Below are 22,356 nucleotides of genomic sequence, written 5' to 3' on the forward strand. Positions count from 1 at the left end.
CAGACAGGACAGATAGGGACTTTCAAATTCCATCTGCAGCGGGACGCTCTGCCGGAAAAATCCATACTTTACCTCCATCAAACCTCCAGAGAGCCAAACTAGAGACTTCAATCTATCCAGAACTAAGAGACCAGACCAGAGAGAAAGCAGTGCTGTACCCAGAGAGACCCAGACCAGCAGAGAGAGCTGACCCAGATCACTGTGAAGTGCAGAGGCCAGACCAGACCAGACCAGAGTCCAGTTTAAAACCCTGACCAGATCCATGGCGAGGCCCATTTCACTCAAGAATATAGTGTGAGTACCTAGAAAACTGTGCAGAACCAATCTCTTAGTTAAAATAATATAATTCAAGCTATTTTAATCTAAGTAGAACTGTCTCCTAACTGTCACCTGTCATTTGTAAAGCTGTCACTTGTCATTTCCTGGTTGCAAGCTGCACGTGTCTTTTTGAACTTTAAAATTTCAAATCTGAAAAACGACCTTTATTTAATCGCTCATATCTCCGCAACCGTTTGTGCTAGAGACTTGCAGTAACTTTCATTTGGAAGATGAGATCCTAGGCTTTCCTAGGACCCCAAAACGATAGGCCTTGTGGTTCCTCTGTAATAGCGCTCGGCGCATCCGCGAATTTTGCCGCGATTTGCAAATTTCTTCATGTTTAAAAACTGCTGCTGCTTGCCTTCCATTTGCCAGAAATTCGTTTAACCTGCTAACTATCCCTGCATCATTGCTAGTGTGAGCCTGGACTAATATTAACTAGATACCACTCACCCTGAACCTCTAGAGGGAATCAAAAGCATTTTAGCATATTTTTTAATTCATTGCCAGCACATATCAAAGCAATTTGGGCCTGTGTTTTCAAACTTCTGTAGTCTAAGCTTGCTGGGGTGAACTGATTTACATTGATTGCATTTCTGAGAACTGTGTGTTTTCCTTCCATTTCCTTGCCTTGCATCAAGGGGGGGAGGGGATTGCCAGAGAAAAGTGATTACATTGTTTGGTTGAAATCATATTGAGTATTTTCTGTACTGCATTCATTGAATATTGCATCCACCTGAGCTTACATAAAGCATTCTGTACCACCTTCCTCTTTTGTTCCTATTTACCAGTGTGCTACCTTATCCATTTCATGTCAACTCATTAGTGATTATAGAGAAGCGTGTTAGTGCCAGATTCTCCGTTGTTAATATTTATCATATCAGATTAAGTGTGCTATTCCATTATTAATTTATTATAAAGTGTGATATATATATATTTTAAATTATCAAATAAACCTTTTAAACTTGCAAAACAGAACTACTTCTTGGCTCAGTGGGGTCAGGGGGATTCCAAGAGAGGGGTGTTATATAGGGGTAGTCATCCAGAACGCATGAACTGGACATAAAGATATATCAATAAGGGTTTTCATTCAGTACCTCATGTTCTTGGTCATCTTCATTGTCTTTGGAAGTACTGTGCTTTTTTTGTTGTGTAGGTCCTCCCACTGGCGGTGTTGGTGGCTTTTTGGGAGGAGGGCTGGCAATAGCTGATGTCATTTTTAAGATAAATAGCAGTTTTGCTAATATTCTTTCAATTATGTGCTTTGTACTAGATTGTTAACGGATAATGAGTAAGGTTAGGTGTAGGAGCTGTGCAAGGGTACATTTTGAGCTTGAAAGTTCCTAGATCGGTAGAAAATACAGTCCCGCTTTTCTCGAAGCACGGACCCGATCACGAAATGCGGACGCGTTTGGGGACATGTCATTATTTCGCACGCGAGTGCATGGACATGCCACTGTCCGGAAGGTCTGCGATGACGTGAGGCGTTCGCGGACGTCAACGGACGCAAAAACTGTGGGAAAAGTTACAAAAAGTGTATAGAAGTGTTAAAAATGATGCTAGAAGGTGGGAGATGTCAGGGTTTTAACATGAAACTTAGTAATTGGACGAAAATGTTGCTGTATTGGGGTAAATATGATATTAGTAAGTTGTAGGAAAATAGCATACACTGGAAAAAACCCATGAAATTCACTGAAAAAACTTTGTTAAAGGAACGTTATGGCTAAGTTGCACTAATAAAAAATTAAGAAATTCACTGAAAAAACTTTGATAAAGGGACGTTATGGTTAAGTTGCACTAATAAAAACTTACGGAATTCAAAGAAAAAATGTTGTTAAAGGGATGTTACAAGTAAAACCGAAAAACCTCAGAAATTCACCAGTTATGGTAAAATAAGCAACCATAACTCGCGCCTCCACCGTGCACTGCTAAGATTAACACCCAGGACATCAAAGATGACATCACAAATGCCCTATGGTCAAAGGCATGTGGATAAATTGCACAATACTTCCTGTCTGCTTCGCATAACATCAAAGAACATTTTGGGAACCTATACATGGACATAGGTTAACTATTTTGAGCACACAATGCACAGTGAAAGTGGTTTTCATTTGTCACAATACACATCCTAACGGTAAATTGTCTGCAAAATATGAGTAATTTATACCAATTTAGACGTATGTTTAATTGATTTTCTCAGGCTTGTGCTGAGCAAACATTGACTTCAGACACAGAAACAATGGGGCTAAATTCAAGTCAGCCGGTCCGGTAATAAAGTGCCAGTAGCACTGGATACCAGCACTATTACCGGACTAGTTTATCCTGCGTCATGTTGCTGGGAACACTGGTACCGGTAACACCACACATTGCGCTACATTATGGAAACACAGGTACATTACGAGCATGTACTAGCCGGTGATACAAACAGAAAAAGGACAGTACTACAGGTAAATCCATGCTGGAAACACCTGCACCACAGAGCAGCCGGTAAATGGGCCAAGGTGGGGGAAATATGGCTACAGGTGCACCAAATACACACAGGAACAGTACTAGAGGGCCACACCCACCCCAAGAACACTTGCCAGAACAACCATGCTGCCACTCGCTGTTGCAATGAACATGGAGGCGCTACATGCCGGATTGAAGCTGATTGAGCTGTAGACCGGGGAGAGGAGGAGGAGGATGATGAATTGGCTGCAACTTGCGTGGCAGAGGCGTGCTGTGATTCCCTGCACAATGGCTACACCCGGGGCCCTGACAGAAAGCCACATACACACCTTCTACCACCTAATTTGGGAGACAATACCTATCGAAGATGACATTGGGAGCAGGATCGGCATCAGTACAGCCATATCACCACTGTTGAAGGTAGTGTCGGTCCTGCACTTTCTTGACACAGGCACATTCCAGCTCTCTTGAGCCAGCTGCATGGCATATCGCAAACTGCTTTCTCCAGAGTCCTGGGGCAGGCACTGGAGGCCCTCCTGCGCCATGTGCACACTTACCTGCTCTGCATGATTCACACTCTGTAACCCTCACTCACTTTGGTTGATCCGTTCATTAATATGTTTAAATCCACGGGTACTCTAAACCATAGGAGCTCTTTTTGAGTTAGTCCATTTAGCATTATTTGAACTCCACATACGGTTGCCAATAGCACTCTTGTTTATTGATCTAACTTATTTTCATATGATGAATTGCTGTAATTGTGATACACTGAATTTAAACAATGATGATCTGACATGAAGTTTATCATATTTATTATTCTATAGACTTTTTATACTGTACCTGATGAAGGGAATTTTGAATCCCGAAATGCGTTGTGCTTTCTACCTTCAACCATAAAGATGATTTGGATAAAGAACTTTTTTCTGAGCTGTGTCATTCATTAACTTGATGTATATTTCTGCATTAATAATTTAACATTTTCTTAACATTATATTGGCTGATTTTCAGCAAAAAGGTGTGCAGGTGACGGGAGTTTCCGATGCTCTTTGGACGCCATCTTGTTTGTTAGTATCTTTCAATGACCAATCCCTTCCTAAGCCATAAAGACAAAAACATGTGGTGCACTACAGGTACCAGAATGCAACATCGGCATTCCATCCAACAAATCAAGTGTACCAGTATACTGTTCCACCTAGGGCCAAGAGACGCATGTCCTGGTAAGACATGGTGAATGCATGCACACACTCACTGTGTAGAATCTGCAGTCACAGGTAACACAACTGCTGTGCACCATCACTCACACATGCCAATGTCATTGTCAATGTGAACTTCAATGGGTATCATAGTGCACTGTTGCCACTTGTGTAGACACTTGGCACTCAGGTGGGTCTGCAATGTGATTAGTGTAGGGGTTGAAAGTCAGTGGAACTCGAAGGGGGAGGGGAAAGATGTCCATGCTGTGCCATTGCCAGCTTCAGTATGGCCAATCCGGTCTTGCTTGTGTGGGCCTTCTTTGCATGTAAGCCATCATGTGGCGTTGATGCATATCAAATAATGTGTAGTCCACATTGCGGGTGTCATGAAGTATGTGCAGTCACTGGTGTGGTAGAGGCACAGTGATCCCCGCACCAGACTTTGAGGATACGTATGCAGAATTTGTGAGTCATCACTAGGGCCAGTCAGTGGCAAGTCATGTAGCAACCCCAACAATCCATCGCAGGGAGCAGAACCCAGCACAGTATGTATGTCACACAGTGGCTGTTCCTGGGTGCAGCAAGGGCGCATGAGGGTGCATGATGAATTGCCATAGCACAGTACCAGATGCATGATGTTGCTCACCTTGTGTCCTCCCATTCTGGATATCTGCTGCTTCCGTGGCTGATGACCCCTCTGAGAGATCCCCAGATGCAGGAGGGGATGGCATACAACCGTGCTCAGGTGCAAACCAGGGGCAGATAGTCCTGGCCGGTGCAATGTTGCCTAACATCTGCATCAGACACAACATACCCCTCCTCCCAGATCTGGACATGCCACCGCCAGAGGGTGAAGATGGTGAGGCAGCACCAGCAAGGTGCAGGCACATGCACATGGATGCCAGGGATGGGCATTTTGCCCATCAATAACTCATTGACAACTTCTTCTGCGTCCTCCTCCACAATGCACTACCCATGCCCGCATGCAACCCCCTCCCCCTCTGCACACACCCTGTTCCCACACACACCCCTCCCCCTGACCCTCCCACACACCCTTTCCCCACAGACCCCCTCCGCCGGCCCACAACCCTGTCTCCACACCCCCCTGCACCCTCCACACACCCCAATAAACCAAGTGTCAAATAGAGTAAGTTCTTCTGCTTCTTAATGGCAGGGCCCTTGCCATGGGTAGGTGAGCCCGTAAGATGGTGAGAGTGGTGCCTCAGACTGCCCTGGTAACACAATTCCAGGGTGGTTGTGCTTGAGGGGGGGCAGATCCCTGGGCCCCCATGCGCTCCAGGGTGGTCTGCATGGTGTGTATAGGGACTCTGCAAGTGCAGACACTGCTTTGTTGCCCTCCCTAGAGACCTTCTGTGCCAGTAGCACTAGGGCAGAGGTGGTGCAGCACAGGGCACGTGCACAGCAGTGGATGCTAACCTGCATGCACTCCCTCATCAGTTGGGATTCCACCAGTTGTTTCTGGACCATGTCTACCATCTCTGTGTGCCTTGCCTTCATCCCACGTATTCAGGCATCTATTCCCCTGATGTTGGACATAGGTGTTGGAGTGGGGGTGTGCATGGTTGAGAGGCTAAAGGTAGACATCAGAAAAGGGGTATCCTCCTGTGACTCTTCTGTGTCATTGCCCCCATCTGCCGCTTCATCCTCATCAGAAGAGGTGCCGGCATAGGCCGGCACCTGGTGTTGGATAGGCGCAAACACAGGTATTGTTGGCATGGCAGCTGGCTGTGCAGAGGGGGCAGCTGGCTGTGCAGAGGGAGATGCTGGCTGTGTGACAGGTGCAGCAGGCTGCGGCGGGGCAGCTGGCTGTGTGGCAGGTGCAGCTGGCTGTGTAACAGGTGCAGCCAGCTGTGGCGGGGCAGCTGGCTGTGTGACAGGTGCAGCTGGCTGTGCATGTGGCATTAGCAGAGATTTGGGGGAGTGGTAGTGGTGCAGCCATCCTGCCTGTGCTTGCCCAGCCTGTGGAGTGTCCAGCAGTGTTGCTGTCAGTGGATGTGCCTGTTAGGGTGAGATGAGCATGCAGTTAGTCTCCTGTGTGTCACGTCCACGAACTTGCATTACAGAGATACGACATTGTGTGTGCTCTGGCCAGGTCATGATGTCTGGTAGTCCAATTTTCTCTGATGCATGCATGCACATGTGTGTGGTGTGGGTGCACATTGGTTGTTGTTCTGCCACAGTGGCTTCTGGTTCTGTGTGTGTGTTGGGGATTGTGGTAATTGTCTTGTTCTCCTTTTGCGCGCACATGGCCAGTACTCATGTGCCCATGTGTGTGGCAATGCATTTTGTGTATGATGCTTGTGGATGGCTTGCTCTGACCACAATCACTGGCAACTGAGTGATTGGACCATTTTGCTGAGGTCATCAAGTGTTGTACCCATTTCCTGCGGCATGTATTTGTAATCGGGATGGGAACATTTGTTTTTGACACATGGTTGGCATTTAGATGTGGCTTGTTGTACTCACCGCCGTCTCCTTGGGTCCCTGCTCTGGCCTATGCTGATCTGACTCCCTCAATCCCCTCCATATGCATTATGGAGCTACAAGTTTCTTCTCATGGCATGAGTTTCACAGGTGAGGCCGTCCCTCCTCCAGTGGTCAAGGATTCTCTCCAATTTGCAGCCAAGATGTTGCGCACCTGGAGGTGCAGATCGTCCCACCTTGTGTGGAAGTCTCGGGGTGCGCGGGGGACGGGATTCACTGCTGTCACTTTCTGTGAAACCTCCTGCCATATGGCAGACTTGTGCTTCTGGCTAGTGCACCTATCATCGCTCTCAAACAGTTCATCAGCATGGGCCACTACATTGTCGGTCAGCGCAGTGAGTTCTGGCTACGTAAAGTGAGGCTTACAGAGCCAGACCTCTGGCAGGCAAGATTTGCTGCTTGCAGACATCTTGCCAGTGTTTTCGGGAGTGGATGGCTACAGGAAGTGCCCGATTTGAAATGGATTGAATTTTTCAAAATGGCCACCAGCAAACCTCCAGTTCCTGGGATGATGCTGTTTTCAGTGCTGGTGATACCGTCGCCTGTGTTTCCAGCATCGCTAGCAATGATTCCGGCGTTTCCATCAGTATTCATGCCAGCATCGCTGTAACCGGCAAATTATTTTCAGGAATCACCTGCATTTTCCAACTTTGACAGTGTTTCCGTCATGCCAGTAATATTGTTTGCGGCTAAGGGGGATGTGCCGGAAGCCGGAAACAGTATTACTGACATGATGGAATCACCGGCTTCATTCCAGAAAACTCGTAACGAGGGACAATGGGCCTCATTACGAATGTGGTGGCCACGGAATGAACGGTGCAGGTAAGGGACCAGCACCGTTCGTTCCGAGCCACCACATTACGAGTTCTGCAGCAGGTCCCGCTCTGGACGCCTGGCCAAACCAGACGTGCAGAGCGGGACCCGCTAGCAGAAAAGGATGCTAACAATGGGCCTGTCATTAACGGGCCCGTTGTTAGCATCCTCCCCATTCCCATTGAGCCCTATGGGGGCTCAAATGGGAATGGGGACGTATCGGGTCCGGGTCGCACGAAAGGGAATTACCAGGCCCTCCAAGGTCAGAATGGCTTGGTAAGTCCCCTTTTGCAGGACCCGGACCTGAGTTTGGGGGTAGCCATGTCGCTAAAAATGGCATGGCTACCTCCAAACTCGTAATGAGGCCCAATGTGTCTGATGGCAATTATATGGGGAAAACGTTTGTTACTTAAGAACCTGCTATTAAGTATTCATTGACTTCTCAGATAATAAGCCCATTATAATATGTTACTTTAATGCTGCAGTGATGTGGCAAAAAGATCCTCTGTGAGCTATTAAAACAATAAAAAAAACTGTTGTGATCTGGGAAACTTAGACCAAGGTGGAGCATTATTCTCTATTTTTTGGGTACTCTCAGCTTTTAATGATCAGAGGTGACCATTGCCCTTAATACTATTCCTACTTTTATTGGGTTGCCCATTTCAAAAATGGTATCCTGTAGCGTGACTATAGACTTTTGTAGGTACTTTATTGGATGGTCTGGTAATGGTTTCAGTGCTCTGAAATAAATTATTAACTTAACTCATTTCCTTTTAATAAGGATTTTGCAACATTATGAACAAATCTGTTCAAAGTGCAAAGGGAGGGGAGGGTGCAAACAAGGGAGAGGGTGACATGATCATGAATCACACACAGTTGGCCTTAAGGGAGTCTTTTATAAATTGAATGGTACGAAAACAACATGTGGTAAGGGTGACAGGTCCTACTTACCTGTTAATTGAGGGTAGAGCTGGAGTTTTGGGGGTGTCTCTGATGGTTCGGGGGCAGTCTCTGATGGCTTGGTGATAGGTTCTTGCATACTTATTGGTTGACAATGCTGATAAGTATCCTGTCCTGTGGGCTTGAGTCTTGGGAGTAGAGGCAACTTCTTGTATCAGGAAGGCTGTTCTACAGTTTAGAGACAATGATTCTGATTGCTCTACCCGTTTTGTATTCCATGAATCTGGGGGCGGCAATTCAATGTTTTGTTTTTGATCTAAGGTGTCTTGATGGTATGCATGGATTGAAACTTTTTATTATGGAGTCATTAGCATGACCAAGTAGAGCTAGGTAGAGGAGCCACGAAATCCTGAAGATTATTCACAGTTCTACTGGAAGCCATAGGAGGAATCCAAGTACAGGGGCGATATGATCTGTTGGATTTATCATGTGGATGAGCCTGGTGATTGTTCTTGACAAATTGGGCTTATGTAATAAGCTTCTTATGGTCGCCAGGGAGAATGCAAATACAATAGACTTGTACCCACAGTTCTTTAGGAAAAATACAGATAAGGGAAAAAGGAGCATCCCAGAGTACATATGTTGAGATTTTGTTTTATTTTGACGGCAAACTCAAAACCTAACTCTAGTGAACCTAACAACTAGTTTCAAGAGCCTATATTTCATGTGAATCAGCTTAATGTAAAATGTCATGAGCAGCAAATGGCAGAGGGTGGGAGAGTTATGGTTGCTTTTCAAACCGTAATTGGCACATTTCTGTGGAACACACCATCTACACCGTATCCTGTCATTGATACATAATTTCTGATGCATGCTAATATTTCAGGACGCGCTTTTCCCTAGTGGGAATTCTGCTATTTCCAGACGTTTAACACTCATCCCTTCAGATATAAATAGATACACATATATATTCCATCTACATAGTATGCATGCAAAAGCTTGAACCAAAGGTTTGCAGAAAGATGATGTGCTTTGTATTTTATTTATTTATTTGTCACCTATTTTTTAGCAGCACTCAAACCCGGAGGGATCACAGCGCTAGTACATGAGCAGCTAATAAGAGGCAAATCAGCACGAGGTAAAAGGTCCAGTGCAAGGTAAATGGAATAAGCTAGTCATATTTGTTAAAAAAGCCACATTTTGCTAAATTTTCCAGAGGACAGGGTAAAACTGTTCATTTCTGATGCCGAGGCAAAGCACGTTCCATAGGGTAGGGGTGGTGAGTGGGATGCTGGATCCTCAAGCTCTTCTCAAGTTGAATCTGGGTGTGTGTAGTGAGAGAGAGGATGTGGATCGTAGGCTGAGGGTGTGATCTGGAAAGACAATGGTGAAGGTATGGGGAGCAGCGTTGTGGATGCTTTAGTGAATAATCATCAGAATTTTTAACTCGATATTGACTTTGATTGGTAGCCAGTGGGTGTCACGTCTGAGCTGTGAGTTGTGGTTTGAGCGTTTAAGGCCCCAGGCGGCTCTGAGCGTGTTGTTCTGAAGTAATTGGAGCTTGGATAGGTTTTTGTTGGAGGTCCCGGAGAGAAGAGCATTGCAGTCATACAGTTTCACAAGTGTTAAGCAATTATCTGTAGACAGGAATTGTCTGCTAAGATTGATCTGATCAGCGTGGTAGTATAGGTGGAACACCATAAAATGGCGTTGACGTGCATGTGCATGTTTAGTTCAGTGTCGAGGTAGACCCCAATGGTTTTTACATAGCTTGAGACTGGAATTGGATTGCCATCAAGGGTGAATGAGGAAGGGTTGAGGTTTTTGAGATGGCGTGGAGGGCCAGCGATAAGAAGTGCAGTTTTATCGTCATTGAGACAAAGGTGATGTTCAGTCATCCACTTTTAGATGATTCTGTAGACGTGGTTGGTGGTGGCAGAGTAATTTCCGGTTAGGTTGAGGAGTATTTGGGTATCATCGGTGAAGTTTGTGTAGGGGATGCTGAGGTAATCTAGGTGCTCGAAGAGGGGCTTGGGATAGATGGTGTGGAGGTTAGGGGATAAGCAAAAACCCTGGGGGACTCCAAAGGGGACAGGAATGCAGATTCTTTGTCGATAAAGACTTTAGAGGTGATGTAACTAAGGAAATGTGTGATCCAAGTGGTTGCATCTGGAGAGAAATGGAACTTGGTGTTGAGGTGGTCAAAGAGGCTGTTGTGCTTAACGGGGTTGAACGCACAGAGAGATCAAGGAGGAGAAGGATAGCAAGGTTGCCATTATCTCTGGTGCTATTGGGTTGGATTTTAAGCTCTAAGAGGGCTGATTCTGTACTGTGTCTATGTCTGAAACCAGATTGGCGTGAGCCTAGTAGGTGGTAGAGTTCCAGGAAGGTTTGGATTTGTGTGTAAGCAGTTTGGACTAGAATTTTGAGAAGAAAGGGAACAGTCGTGATGGGGCCTCAGTTGGTAGGAAGGGCGGGGTCATGGGAGGGTTTTTTGAGAAGTGGGCGGACCCAGGCTTCTTTGATGCATGTAGGGACAGAGGTGGAGGTGAATGAGGTATTGATGAACTTGGTGATGGTGGATGCAAATGCTTCAGAGCAGAGTTTGACAATGGGAGCCGGGCAGATGTCACCTTTGCAATTTGAAGGTTTGAGAAGTTGAATGATTCTGGAAACGTCAGTGGGGGTGACTGGGCTGAATTGGAAGGGTAGTATGTCGTGTTGAGTGATGGCAAAAAGAGAGGTGTGATGGGTTGGAGGGTCTTTGGAAGCAAGCAGTGTTTTATGGTGGATGCTTTTTCCCTTAGTTTGTGGGTTTTGTCGGTGAGAGATCATATTGAATGGTGGTACACCAGGATTTGTCTTTAGGGAAAATATCATTGGTTAGACCTGAGGTCTCGAGTACCCTGAGGATTTTGAAGTGCCCCATGGAGTTGGAGCTCACTTCCGAGATCCTAGTTTTTTAGATATTGGATTTGATGGTGATAACAGTGTATTTCTGGTTTTTAGCAGTTAGGAAGTCTTTTCTGGTTGCTGGGAAGGGATGTTTTCGCCAGATGTGTTCAAGTGAGTGTTTCTGCCTTTGGAGGGATTTCAGTTCTTCAGAGAACCATTGTTTGCTGGTGAGTTTCTTAGGAATAGTGGTTTTCAGGGGTGCATGTAGGTCAAGGGATTGAAGTAAGGTGGAGACAATGGTCTGTAGGTCATTGCAGTTGGTGAGGTGGGAGCAGGAGTTGGAGATGGTTGGTTCAAATGTTCCTTTGATGAGTTTGCAAGTGTTATGGGCCATGATGGGTATCAAGGTACAGGGTGATGTGGTGGTCCTGTGTTATGTTGAACTTAATGAGGTCGGTCCAGGAGAGCTGGACAATGGGGGTGATGGAGAGGTTAGTATTATAGTTGATAATACAATCCCGGGTGCAGCCTTTGATGTGGGTGGGTGTGATGACCTTCTGGCGGAGATTCATTTCTGTTAAGACAGTGACAGGCAGTGACGAGGGCAGTGGCATTATGGTCAAAAGGGTTGTTGTAGCCCATATTGGTATCACAGAGGAGGACAAGTTTTGAGTAGGGTTTGAGTAGGAGGGGCGACGAGTGAGGGCATGTCTGATTTGTATAGTTAGTTGCCCCTCTGTGTCTGAACTCTGCAGGTGCTCTTGACAAAAGTAATCCAAATACATTCCACACAGTGATAGACCAAGGTAATTGTTTTGTGAATATTTCTTTTATATTTATTAGAGTCATTTGTTTTCATGTAATAGATGTTTCTCATGTATCAGGTGCACATATCCAAGTTTAAGTGCCTGCACTTGATATGTTCACCTGATATGTTCGCACTATCGATGCAGTAAATTGCATTTTCCAGAGCCACATTTTGTTTCACCCTTCCTACTAAATTTCCTATGGAAGTATCCCCCTTCTGCTACTTTGGAGCAGCTCCCTGTCCTGCCAGCTCTATCACTGTGCTACTGGGGAAGGGAAGTCATCTTGGGCAAGAGGTAGGACGATGCTATTATATTATAGTATATGGTGATCTTGGGGATGTATATTTTTGATCTGTGCATGTGTGAATGTACAAATACAAGCTGCCCACCTTGGTGTGGTGTCTCCACTCAGATCGTCTAAACACGGTTTTGCCAATTGCAGCCCTGTGTATAGATATCCATATATATGTATAGGAAGAGGCCATTTTGAGATGCTACTTTTGTCACCATTCAGCTGACCTGCATGGAACTTGGCAAAAACTTGTATAAACCCTGCAAAATCTTGGAGCATTTTTTGAAGTTCCATCCAGAGACACCCAAGTTATTGGGGATGGGCGGCTCCCTTAAGAAATGCTTGCTCTCATCTACATAATAAATGCAAGGCTGATTTGCATCAAACCTTCACAAGTAGTGGGCATGTATATGGGCCAATATGAGTACTTTGCTAAACATCTGTGAATCAGTTTTTAACAAACACAAAATCTGGAGCACTTTTTCTTATATGTATTTCAGCAGATATATTCTTGGACCTGTAGGTTCAAAACAGAAAAGCTTCTATTTGATTGGCTAAGCAGAACATATTTCACTTTGATTGTCTGCTTCCTGATCCATGGATACCGGCAGATACCTCTGGATCTTATACATCAGAATAGAATGTCTTTCGATTTGCTGTTCCACGATTGAAAATGTTCAAGTATCCACCATGTTTTATCTGCAGGTCCCATGCTGTACCAGCGAATACACTACCAAAAAGCATGCTGAAAAGATGTAAAAAATTGCCATATGGCCATATAAGAACAAACCGCAGCCTGTGTTTAACCAAAGGAGGAATGAGAGCATGTTCCAGAGGGATAGGATGTGGCAATTGTTTTGTGAAGAAACATCGCTTTTCTTCTGTTGATGGAGCATGGGGGAAACTGTTTTTTAGAGGGTATGTTAGAGGCTGGGGATGGGCAGGGAAATTATTAACTATTGTGGAATGTTTACAATACAATTCAATGTGCTTTATTATTTTGTATCTGGGGTTCTTCTGCAGAACCGCGATTCCTAGCCATTATTTCTGCAGATCCCGTACAAAGGGCTGGTGAAAAAACATAGAAAAGGGACGTATAGGAGCATTCTGAGGTATATGCTAAATATAGGGTTGGTCAGGACAAGTCCCAGAAGTGTGGGACAAGTCCTCTTCGGTCAACATATAACTCAACATATCCCTTACAAAGAGTACACCGAAATTATTCAGAAAAGTTCCATATAGTAGCCTTATTGGATTAGTCTCTCATGTGGTGGATGAGGAAATGTCTCATTAGGATAGGAAATTGATGTTTTGGGGAAAAACAGTGACTTATTGTCGCAGGCACCGTGGATCATGATAAGATCCCCAAATGTTGCAGATTTGGTGGATTTCAGATACAGGCTGCTGGCAAGTCTTGCTCCAGTTTCTTGGCTTCTTTACTGTAGATCATTATTTCGCCTGCTGTGTTTTTTTTGTCTACTAATTTTGGAACAGTGTTCTTGTGTTGTTTATTGATGTGTTGAAAAGGTGGTAAAATGTTGCACATTTAGATCACTGATGATGGCTTCATGCTGTTAAATCCTTGACTGTTCTTTTTACTTACTATCTGTAATGTGCAAAGATTTGCCAACTGGGCATACAGTTTTCTATGCTGCCCTACCAAGATTGTCAGTCTGTGATGTGTCATGTTATACCTTTCTGTGATGTATCTTTGTATACTTTGCTGGTTCTTTACACAACTCTGAAAAGGAACTGAGTACAACATATTTTGAAAGATTTACTTTTGGTAGAAGTCTATTAATCACTGTGTTTTTATAACAACAAAAATATATATTTTTTAAATAATTGAATGAAGAAAGTGAATAAGAATGCACATGGGATGTTTTAATAGTCATTTAAACAGATTTTATGACCATGCAGTCACTCTTATATTCCCTCTAGTTTGTCTGATCTTCAGTTCTTTTGATCTTTTGCCTGATCTACTTAATCTTATTCACCCTTTTTGTCCTCTACCTTCTCATTTATGTATCCACTGAGTCATCTATTGGGCACTTAAATCGATTGACATGTGTCCATGCTGTAGAAGATTTCCTGTAAGCACTTTGTTATGCATACTTACACTTACCCTCCCTCCTTCCCTTTTTTCTTACTGACTTTAATGATAGAAATGACATTGAAAGATTAATTGTCTGTACTTTTTCCCTTTTTCTTGGAGATGATAGGAAGCAGCTGTGTGTACACTTTATAGTATCGTGTACTAGTTAAATGTAAAGTAGGATATAGTGGAAACAAGTATTATTTTTTTCTATTTTGTAATTGAGGTTATTTCACTTCGTATTTCCAATTTCAGTTGTCTCCATGCTGAGATGCTTCTATTCTGAATTTTTCGAATACCCATCGTACACATATTATGTGGAGGGGTTTGTAAAAGGAAGATTTTTAAAATATGTAGGTACTTCATTTTTTGTTGAATTCGCTTATGAACATGCTTTGACGAAATTGTATGTTGGTCTGGTGCTTTGGTATGCTATCTTTAATCAGGAAAAGTTCCCATAGCAAGGATTCGGAACACAACTGTAGTGCCTGGTATTGACTTGTTTAAAATGTACCTGGTTGAAGATATGGCGCACTGTGGGAAAAGACCAGTGTTTGTTTCTAAGGTGTATTTTTTGACATTTTATTTTTTCAGAAATGCAAAAAAGTTAACATGCCTCTTGAAGAAGGAAGAAGAATTAAGGGAAGGAAAGTGAGTGCAGTTGCATTAGACTGTGTAATGGGTTTAATTTGAAATCTCAAATGGATTTTTGTTTCCTGCTTCACCCAAGTATTTTACTTTAAATGCTATATGGTATGTAGATCTACAATACAGCAGAAAGTATCTGTAAGGTATATGTGACAAATTGAGTATGTCTTTAATGGAAATACAATTTTTTTCCAGAGTTTCCAGATAACACACCAGGATTGGTTCAAGGTAGCAAATTAAATCTGTTTTCAATTGTGATTTGTTACTGTTGAAAATGGCATTTTTCTTCATTTTACAACAGTTATTGTCTCATTGTGCCAGAGGAAACTGTCTCTAGCACTCTGAAAAATATACACCTAGTGTCCTTTCCAAATGTAATGTACTATTTGGGCAAACTATGATGAGAAGCTGTGTCTTTAAGCATTGGTGCTACATAGGGAAGATTTGTAAACTTTCTGGCATCTGCCTTCCTATAGCAATCACGTCTGCGTCTCCATGGAAACGCTCTACTTTCCGGTCACATTGCCGTTTCCCTTTTTAAAGGTATGAATCTCTGTTTTATGTATGCGCTTTTTTCTGATAAGATCTGCTGCTCTTCTGGATGCATAGATTCAGCAACCAACCACGGTTTGCAATCTATCTCTCTTGGCTCTGTGCACATTTTTCTGCCTTCTATTTGGCTCCATGTACGTTCTGCAGCTTCCCTAGCTATTTCTGCATTGTTGTTCTGCAACTCATCCGTGTAGTTATCCATGCAGATATCATTGTAGTTATCTACCTCCTTTCTAGGAAACGAAGTAAACACTAAAAGTGTGTACGTGTGTTTACCTTAAGCTAATGTTGTTATCACAGCCCAGTTTGAAAAGAGTGTATGTATGGGAAAGTCACATCTACCTAAGTTAGAGGTGATTTCCTTTGGATTGCTGTGAATGAATGCAATGTTAATTCAAAGTTTTGTGCATCTTGTTTAATCGATGTAGCACCCAGGAGGTGACATTATGATGTCTCACAGCCAATCAAGGCGTTCAAGATTTGGGCCTTAACTCATGGCATCGTCATGCCTACTGAGTTCTCTCATCAACTGGAGTTTGCTATCTTGTTTTCTGGTGTTCTGGCCCTTATTCAACCCTGGATATTGCCCTCTCACCCGCTCCTTATCAAAATTCCATATCCCTGCCTGATGCACCATTTGCTGCATTCCGACTCTCCAGGCCCCAGAATCTGCTTGTTCACCTGTCCCCTGCATTGCAGATGGATGCCATTGAAAGGGAAGAACGGACTAGGAATAGTTGCGTTGTCTGTTATACATTGTGGCCTTTTTTCTTTTGGACTTTAAAGAAAAACGATGAAATGGCTGTGGCAATGTTTCCTAACTTTGAGAAATATCTTCTGGCAGCCCAGACAGCATTCTGGGGTGCTTACAGTTATAAGTACCTTTGTGGCGGTAGTAAGGCCTGGCAATTGCTCTGAGGTTCATGGCAATGTTTTCATTTCATGTAGGCCTGTCACTTGGGCCATTACTAGGTCATAATGCCCCTACCTGGGGATGTATTGCTTAAATAAATTATTGTATAGATAAGGAGAGAGTGGGTATCACGGTATAGATTAGTTATGTTTGGCAGTGAAGTTGGATGATAGAAAATAATTCAGCCTATTGGTAGTCCTAAGACACTGTACTTAAACAAATCTAAACATGTACTAGTAGTAGAAAGCAGTTTAATTATTTCCAAACAAATGTTGCAATATACCAAGAAAAGGTCAACTGAAAAACGTTTCGTATACAGGAAGGTAAAGTATGTATGAAAAAATATACACATCCAAAACTGAAATGTATTGAGCATGTGCTGTGAACATGGATGCTGACTGCCCATAACTCCACAACATGCAGCCTTGTCCGGAAACTACAAAATGCAAAGGGACCACCTCTTGTTTCTGGGCCGCTTAAAGGCTTTTTGAAGACTGTCGATCAGATTGAAACTGTGCATTTTGAGCCTGAATAAACTAAGGAAAACAATTATACGGTAATTAGAAGTGTTGGCTGGTAGTGAGTTTGTGGCAAAAAATATGAAACACACATTCAAAACTTTCCGACCCGTTCAGCTGAAGTGCCAGATAAAATATGTGTTTGTTGCCACTGAACTTTTGACAAGATAAGCATGAGGTTTGTGGATCTCAAGAATAACAGTGAACCATCTCAGTGGTTTAATCTGTCCTTGTCCCTAGCAGCAGAAGCACATTATGCTCTGACAGATGGTTTGTTGTTTTGAACTTACAGCTGCACTGAACTTTATAATGGTCTGATACCATTGAGATTTATCAGTAAGAACATGGAAATCCATCATCATTCTAGTGTTCTCTTACTGCACCGCTGAACTCGTAATGAGACCCTGAACAAATTACTTGATTTCCGGGACAGGTTGTTAGGATTTTCAGGGCCCGCATTGTGCTACAAAGGCAAATCCCTTGTTATGAGCATACTGTGCACCCTGGTGAATCGGGACTCCTCAGGCATGGTGTCCTAGTAACATGAGACACAGACAACGTGGGGAGTTGCATCATCACTCTTCCACTTGATATCTTGACAATGCAAATGCAAATCCCTTCTTATGGGCATACCACATGTCCTGTCGAATCAGAACTCCTCAGACAAGGTGTCCTAGCAACAGGAGACACAGAAGACGCGGGGAGCCGTGCCATCATTCTCCGGGTTGGAATCCTGATGACGTGACGCGCAAGTGATGCCAGGGGCTGCGTCAACACGATTGGGGCCAATGGTGTGGCAACACACGTAGCTTGACCACACAGATAGGTGCTTCCCTCTAATCCACATGGTCTTGCTCTGATGTTCGCTGCGAACGGAGATCATTCTATTTAAACTCCTGCAGAACAGAGAACTAGTGTTCTCGCAACAGTCTTTCTTCAGGATTCTGGTGGCAGGCCAGTTAGGGAACCAGGTAATTAGGACTGCAGCTGTATTTCAGGTAAAGGGTTGAGTGGGGCTTGGGCTTGGGAAGTGTTCTAATTTCATTGATTCCAGACCTTGTTTATTTAACAACAAGTACTTAAAGGTTTCTGTTTGTATTCCTTACTACAGCTCCTGTCCGGATCTCAGAGAACTAGGGTGTTTGCCACGAGGCACTCCTGCCTGGCGGGGGCCTTTTCCTAGTATAGTCCTTGCAGAGTATCTGGGGAGGGGCTCCTCCTGGGTGGGTGGTGTATTGCCTTCAGGACGTCCAAGGCTTCCAGGAAGGAAACCTCCAGATCCTGTCTAGCCTGTCAGATTGTGAGATCCTTGCTTCCTCATAAGTCATGGAGCCATTACTGAAGTACTTAGCCTCTGCATTACCTAAATTATAGGTTGAGGTGGCTACCTCCCATCAGGAAAATGTTGTACTTTTCCAATGAATGATGGCCCTACAAACTGCAGTAGAACAAATGGCAAAAAAACCCTACCCTGTTAGCAGTCCTTGGGGAACCGGTTAAGGGCCTGTAACACCTTCAGTATCAGGGGGAACCATAGCTCTTCGGATTCTCATCCTATTCTCACTCCCGCTACCTTGCCAGGTCTGGGGGGTTTGGAAGCATTCCTTCCCCTCCCATACCTAATAAATATGGGGGAGGTCCAAGATATTTCAAGGCGTTTCTAACCCAATGCTGTCTACATTGTCTGAATAAGCCCCAATGGTATGCTTCAGATCAGGCCATAGTGGCCTTAATATTGTTTAATCTGGAAAAGATGGCTTTATCTTGGGCCACCCCTTTCATCGATGGCAATAGCCCATTATTGACAGACTATGATGGATTCATGGATTCTTTCCAGGCCATGTTTGACCGGTAATATACCGATCAGTCTCTTAGGCAAGAACTAATATACATAATACAAGTGAACCGAGGCCTACTCACATACATAGCTCATTTTGGGAGATTAGTATCTCAAATTGAATGGCCGGATGATTCCCAACTCACAATATTCAATAGAGGCTTAAGAGAAGGCATGAAGGATGCACTATGTCAAGTAGTCACGCTGCCTTATACCCAAACTGAATATATTGCTTTAGTTATCCACCTTGAACAAAGATCAAGTGATTGGAAAGGAGAAGGAAAGAGATGGGAACTACACAGACCCATCTTTTCTTGAGAAAGATATCCTACCCCTTATGGTGGAACCGAACTGATGCAGTTGGGCAGTATCCATGTGCCTGTTTCCACAGAAGAGAGGGATTGTAGAAGAAGATTGAACCTCTGTTTCTACTGTGGTGAAACAGGACATTGGGTCTGCTCGTGCCCCTGAAGACCTTTACAGAGCATGGGAAACAAATCCATATGCCCGCAATAGGGAATCTTCGGACGAATGTGAGCTGTCAGAATTCCCAGAAGTTACCTCTGCCAGTTACTCAAAGTAATTCCAACCATTTTTTAATTTCACTAGATCTAAAGTTTGAACACTTAACTTGGCAAAATATTGTCGCCATGGTAGATAGTGGAGCCACTGGTAATTTCATCAACCTTTTTCTTGCACATCTGCTAAAATTACCTTTGAGATCCAGAGCCAAGAGCCAAGACCGAACCCATCCTGTCACTAGACAGTTCACCATTAATATCAAGACCCCTTTCCATTCATACCCTAAATCTGGTAATGGTGTGTGCCAGGTAACATCATGAATATGTTTGTTTTGCTGCTATAGCTGCTGCCCACTTTCAGTTGATACTGAATATTCCCTGGTTGAATTACCATAATCCTTTGATAGAATGGAGAAAACAGAAACTTACCATTCAAGGAGGACAATGTCCTTCATCCTGCTCCCATTCCTGAAGTCCGTTTGATCCTCCGTACAACCTCATCACCGAGAGGGAAAATCCCTCGCTGTCTTCCCAACATGCCTTGGTTATACTGCCACAGCTCCCTACAGAATATCCTGACTATCTGTACATCTCTGACCCCAAGGAAACAGACAAGCTAGCACGCCATAGAGAATATGATTGTTGTATCGAATTGTATCCCAACTCCCAGATACTGTATGGGAGAACATATGCTCTTTCTGAGAAGAAACAATTTGTAAAGGAAAATCTGGAGAAAGGATTCATTAGGCTTTCAACCCTTCCTGCTGGGGCTCCCATTTTCTTCATACCTAAAAAAGATGAGACAGAACTCAGGCCATGTATTCATTACAGATAACTCAACACCATTACCATAAGAAATTGTTACCACTTACCTCTCATGAAGGTACTGTTGGACCAGGCTTGAGAGAGTCATATCTATATGAAACTCGATTTGAAGGGTTCCTACAGTTTGGCACAAATGGTACAGGGGGATGAATGGAAGACTGCCTTCCATACTCATTTTGGCCATTTTGAATATTTAGGGATGCCTTTCATGATATGCAACGCAGTATACCAACATTCCCTTAATGATATTTACAGTGACCTTTTGGATATCTCAGTCGATATATACCTAGAGAACATTCTCATATTTTCACCTTGCTATGATATCCACATACATCATGCACAAAGGGTTTTGGCATGATAACTTCCTCATCATTTGTATGCCAAGAAATTGAAATGTGTATTTCATAGGTGAGAGATAACCTATTTGGGTTATGTTCTGACTCCTGAATGGATCGGAATGGACCAGAGCAAACACTCTGCCATCCAGAAAGGAGTTACAAACATTTTTAGGTTTTTCCAATTTTTAGCACCGATTTATCCCAAGCTATTCAGATTTATTTGTTCCCTTAACAAGATTCCTAAAGAAGGATGTAACATTTGAATTGGACAAAGCCCTTACTACTCCCAAGACACTGTTTACCACTTCTCACGGTTTAAGGTTACCTGATCCTGAATGATCATATATTCTGGAAACTGATGCCTCTAACTATGACTTAGGAGCCATTCTTCTTCAAAAGAACCCTGAGGCTAAAAGTGCCCATCCCATTGCTTAGTATTCTGATACCTTAACTCCTGCAGAGAAATATTATATGATCTTTGAAAAAGAGTTATTGGCCAGTTATATGTTAGAAGGAGCCAGACATCCAATCACAGATCATCGAAACTTTCATTTCTTTGCAAAATTCGATTTTCTGGTTACCTTCAAACTGGAAAACCAAAACACCAAGGATGATGCTTTATCACATGCACACAAAGGCGAAGAAGATGACATTCAGGGTATTGCTTTCATATCCTCCGCCAAAATAATTTCCGTTATTGATATTCCATTGTCGGGTTATGAAGACTCCTTCTTGAAGGAGAATGGTAATTATACAGAGAGACAAGGGATACTGTTACATGACTGAAGGATATGGTTGCCTACAAGAAAAAGTCAAGACACATTACTGTATTGGTGCCATTAAATCCTGGACCAGGCCATTTCGGTGTCATGAAAATGCTAAAAAAAAGTACAGTGATACGCATGGTGGAAATCACTTAAAACAGATGGAATATATCCCGAAATGAAGAATCTGTGCCCAAGCCAAGAAGTTAAGGAATACATCTAAAGGGTTACTACAACCTCTAGCATTGCAGGATCAACCACAGCATACTTGCTCTATGGATTTTATTGCTGACCTCCCTGGTGAAAACAGTTAAACCGTGATATGGATCGTTGATTCCTATACCGAGATGGCCCATTTCATCGCCCTCAAGGAGATCTTGTCGACGACAACATTGGTGCAATGTTACCTACAACATGTAATCTGTTTACATGGTATTCCTAAAACAATTATCACAGACAGAGCAACACAATTTGTTTCCTGATTCTGGCGAGCAATGAGAAAACAAATGGGAGTGCAGCAGAACTATTCTACTGTTTACCACCCCCAGAGTGATGCCCAAAGTGATTGGGCTAACCAGACCATAGGAATGAACTTCGGTGTTACCTTACTGAGTATGATCGAGGATGGACACATTGGTAGCCTTTTGCGGAATTCGCATATACCGGCTCATACCACACTTCCATCCACTTGTCCTGTGGGATACATCGTTCCTCTCTTCCTGTCAATCCTCCTGGATATTCTCATGTCCCTGCAGCCAAGGTATTTATACCCAGCATACAGGATGGATTGCATAAAATGAAGAAACATTTGTCTTCAGCCCAGGAATTGGCTTGTAAATACTCTGATAGAAAACACAGGCCTGCTCCACCGTACCGTGTCAATGATTCAGTATGGTTGTCTACTCTCCACATCACTCTTCCTTCAGGAAAAAACCCAAGCCACCTTTCACTGGTCCTTTCTTGGTAAATTGGATTATTAACCCAGTGACTGTAGAACTCCAACATCCAGCTCATTACCACATCTATCCGGTATGCCAAGTCTCCCTTCTGAAACCAGTCCAGAGTTCCTCCCTCTATCCGTGCCCTGTTCTGAATAGTCCCTCCGCAGTGGGTCCTCAGGAAGAGTATGAGGTCCAACACACTGTTGATTCACATTTTCTGCGATGCAAGTT

The sequence above is a fragment of the Ambystoma mexicanum genome, chromosome 4p (genome assembly GCF_040938575.1).
Source record: "Ambystoma mexicanum isolate Mex_15411 chromosome 4p, UKY_AmexF1_1, whole genome shotgun sequence".
NCBI classification, from domain to species: Eukaryota; Metazoa; Chordata; class Amphibia; order Caudata; family Ambystomatidae; genus Ambystoma; species Ambystoma mexicanum.